At 43.9% G+C, this 4257-nt stretch overlaps 1 long non-coding RNA gene across 1 annotated transcript; it reads left to right on the top strand.

Annotated features, from left to right (window-relative positions):
• Window positions 1-294: 294 nt before the first annotated feature.
• Window positions 295-3001, top strand: LOC121140241. The gene is made up of 2 exons (XR_005877034.1): window positions 295-346; window positions 1714-3001. It is a non-coding gene; the product is annotated as an uncharacterized LOC121140241 (long non-coding RNA).
• The last annotated feature ends 1256 nt before the right edge of the window (window positions 3002-4257 follow it).

Below are 4257 nucleotides of genomic sequence, written 5' to 3'. Positions count from 1 at the left end.
CACTCAGGTATTACCTCTGAGCCTGTGATGATGCACATTCAATGGGTATGTGGCTGAGTTTGGGCACTGCACATTAGCCAGCAGACTGTAAATGCACCATGATATTAACAATGAAGTTAATACCAGGAAATTACACTTAGAGAATTTTTTTTAAATAGTAGGGGATAAGCTGGTTTGTTTTGTTCTTGTTGTTTGGGTTTCATTTGTTTGTTTATTTTTGTTTTTTTTTTTTGAAACAGGGTCTCTCTATGTAGTCCTGGCTGTCCTGGAACTCACTTTGTAGACCAGGCTGGCCATGAACTCACAGTGAGTTGCCTGACTCTACAGCCAAATGCTGGAATTAAAGGTGAACACCACTATGCCCAGAGAGCAAGTGGGTTTTAACTGGCCTTTTCACTTTACTTGTTTTTCCTTCTCTGTTTCTACTCAGCCAGGGACCAGGTTGCTTTCCCATTCTCTGCCTGCTTTTTGCCAGGAAAGGCTTATGTTAAAGAGGCGGCCCATGATAGAGAGGAGCCTGATTCTCCCGCCCTGCATCTGCATCCCACATTCCCACCGCACACTTCCATGTTAGGCACACTTGCTAAGGATGGCCTCAGAACCATTCTTAGACCATGGCACTCCTTTGTCTATAGACTCACCATTGTATTTCCCCACCCAGCATCTTGTCCTGAACCTCTGTGAACCACAATAGCAATCTAAGAATGCATCCAGAGTGTGGTAACCATGGAGACTCCATCATATGTAGCAATAATAGGAACTGAATATTTACCCCAAGAAGAGTTAATGTGTTATGATAATTACCACTGAAACACTTGTTATGAATGTTAGCTTAGACACATTCTGTACAGTTCTCTGAGTCCTGACTAGGAAAATAGGAAAACTGAGAACTCTCTCTGTCTCTGTCTCTGTCTCTGTCTCTCTCTCTCTCTCTCACACACACACACACAAATTTGTGCTAAAGACACAAAAAGTTTCTAATAAAATAGTAACCTTGTAAAATCACAAATTTCCAGCCATTAAGAGTATTGAAACAGAAGACAGACTTTACTGTTTGATAAAGGAGAATATTCTATTTGTGTGGATCAGAATTCATTTCCATTTGTTTTAGTTTTTTAATTTTTAAAATCAGGGTCTTGCTATATAGCACTGGCTGTCCTGGAACTGCCTATGCAGACCAAACTCAACTTGAACTTACTTATTTATTTATTTATTTATTTATTTATTTATTTATTTATTTATTTTTGCTGTGAATTTTACTTATTTACTTTTTTAAATTTTATTTTATATTCCAACCACAGTTCTCCCTTCCACCTCTCCTCCTGCTCCCTTTCACCTTTCCCCTAGTCCACCCCCCAATCCACTCCTCCCAAAGGGTAAGGTCTCATGGGAGTCCACAGAGCCTGGCACATTAAGTTAAGGTAGGATCAAGCCCCTCCCCACTGCATTAAGGCTGAGCTTGGTATCCCACCATAGGGAATGGGCTCCTATAAGCTAGCTCATGAACCAGGGACAGATCCTGTCTTACTGCAAGGTGGCCCTCAGATAGATCAATTGTCTCCCACATGCAGAGGGTCTAGCTTGGTCCCATGGAGTCTCCCCAACAGTTGGTCCAAAGTTCATGAGTTTCCATGAGCTTGGTTCAGCTGCCTCTGTAGATTTTTCCTTCATGATCTTGACCTCCCTCGCTCATTCTCTCCTTCTTCTCTTCAGCTGGATTCCTGGAGCTCAGTCTGGTGCTTCGTTGTAGATCTCTGCATATGGTTCCATCAATTATTGATGAAGGCTCTACTACGACAGTTGGAGTATTTTCAATTTGAACTTCTAACAATAGCAATCCTCCTGCCGCTATCTCCCAAGTGCTGAGATTACAGGTTTGCACTACCATGGACTCAATCTCCAAATTCATTTTCATTCAATTTTCTGTTCATTATTCAGTGAATATTTATGGAGAACCTACTGTGTGGATGGTGCTTAAACAGTGTTGGTACAACAACAAATTCGCCAGGAGCTCAGCGTAGCAGAGTTGGGCATTGAGCAAATACACTGCAATGCAGGGTGTGGGGCATAATAACAGAAGAATGGCCCAGTTGATATCTGTGCCAGAGTGCTCAGACTTTGCGTTGTCCTAGCTGACACTAAGTGGAGCATCAACACGCTCTTTGCCACTCCCAGCCTCTATTAAGCAGTGGGTTCTGGAGCAGGCTGCATGCTGCGGTTGTTTTAAGCTCTATATTCTAGGGCTGTTTATTATGAAGCAATGGAACAACTAGAATGAGAATGAGATAAAAACATCCACATAAAGAAATGGTAATGGTTGCCTTGCAAGTGCCCAGTGCTTGCAAGTAGTTACTATTAGGGCTGTTTTATTATCAGCTACCATCATGATAAAAATGATAGATTTAAAAGGCATAACATTAATCTATCTTGGCTGTCCACTTGCATCTCACTCTGTCTCCTGGATCCCCTCTTTCTTCACCTGCTGGCTGCCTGGCTCAAGGTCATTGAAGTAGCTAAGTACCTCACATTCTGTTGACTTTACCCGGTCTATTTCACAACTTCCCCTTCAAGCTGCTTTCAGATTGTCCCTTCAGATCTATCCTTCAGATCTATTCTCTTACATAGCAACCAGAGAGAGCTTTTTTTTTTTTTTTAATTCAGATACGTCCTACTTAAAATCCTTCAGTGGGTCGCACGGTTAGGATACAGCCTCCGGCCCTGAACTTGGCGTCAAGCCCTGTGCAATCTGCTCTCTGCTTACCTCCCCAGGCTTATCAAAGCTTACTGTGCTGCAACAAGCCTGGCTAGCCTGTACCTACTCTCAGGTCTGCCTCTGGGTTCTGGAACATGCTGTTCTCTTTGATCCTTCGAGTTTCTTAAGGGTCTTTTAAGGGGTTGACTCTTCCTGTTGCAGGGCTCCACCTCAGGCCTCATTTGCTCACGGCAGACCCCAGCAGCACATTTTAAATGGTGAATAAAAGATAACTAGTGCTGATTTGTATTATTGTTTAGTTATCTGTTTAATGTCTGCCACTCCAAAGATGAGAATGATTTCTTCACAGCCACGTTTCCTCAAACCTAACACCTAGGAGGCGAATGAGGGTCATATGGGTTCGTTGCGTAGGTGTGTTTAGTGTCTTGACGTTGCATTGTATTGTTCAAGTTCACAGCCAAGTTGAATGGCGAGTACAGAGAGCTCCCTTAGGGCCCCTTCCCCTACACTCTCAGCACTCTGTGTGATGATTCATGCTCTTAAAATGTCTGCTGCACTCTCTAGTGTCTCTTGACCTGGCCCTGCGAACTCAGACATGTGGATGGCAACCTCACAGCATGTGTCCCTGCATCCAGCCATCTATGCAGTTCAGGAAAGAGGACTGCCAGAGGGTCTTTATGAAAAGGCACTCTCCGCTCTGGACAAAGAGCATGTCAGGGACTTCGGTGTGCTGGGTACCCCAACTTACTATGGAAGGAGGAGGTGAGCTGGGAGTAGGGATGCTCCTTGCATTCCTGGGCATCCTTCTCCTCCACAGAGATAGGTACCATGAGTGGAAACAAAGGAACTCTTTTATTACCCCCACCCTGCCCTCTCATTCCCATTGACTTCTCTCCAAGCCCTCGCAGACACTGGAGCCGTGTGTACTGGCCACAGAGGCAAAGGGTGCCTGGACAGTACATGCCTCCACCCTAGCTCTACAGCAGGAAAGGAAATGAAGAGGAGGGGTGGACAGTAGGATGGTTGTGAGAGTGGCTGCCAACTGCTACAGGAAACCAAGAGCTGTGCTTAGAAGTTTCTTTCTAATTTAGTATACACAGGCACACCTACCATATTACACAGATGTTTCCCCACAAAAGAATTTAACTAAGAAACAAAAATATCGGTCTATACAAGGGCTTGCCATGAAGAAGTATTTCTTTTTGTGATATCTCTAAGCTACGAACAATCTAACAACTCCCAAAGACTAGTGAATGAGCAAATTACGATGAATCCATACCATGGGATGCTGTTCTGTAATAAAAATGAATGAAACGGTAACACATCAACACTTACGTGAACGAAGCCAGAGCTACAATAAAGTACATGCCTTATGGTTCCGTGTGTGTGAAGTCCTAAAGACTGGGAAGAACCTGCGCTCCCACGTTCATCCAGCACTACTCACTGTCACCTGAGGCCTGTCCTATTTACCATGACACCGATCCAGATGAACTTCAAGCAGATCCTAGAGTCTTTTACAATAAACAGGCCAATAAACTGAACAG

Source organism: Mesocricetus auratus, unplaced genomic scaffold (assembly GCF_017639785.1).
Source record: "Mesocricetus auratus isolate SY011 unplaced genomic scaffold, BCM_Maur_2.0 Super-Scaffold_100004, whole genome shotgun sequence".
In the NCBI taxonomy this organism is placed as follows: domain Eukaryota; kingdom Metazoa; phylum Chordata; class Mammalia; order Rodentia; family Cricetidae; genus Mesocricetus; species Mesocricetus auratus.
The sequence above is the reverse complement of the archived record's forward strand: the minus strand, read 5'-3'. Positions and strand labels throughout refer to the sequence as shown.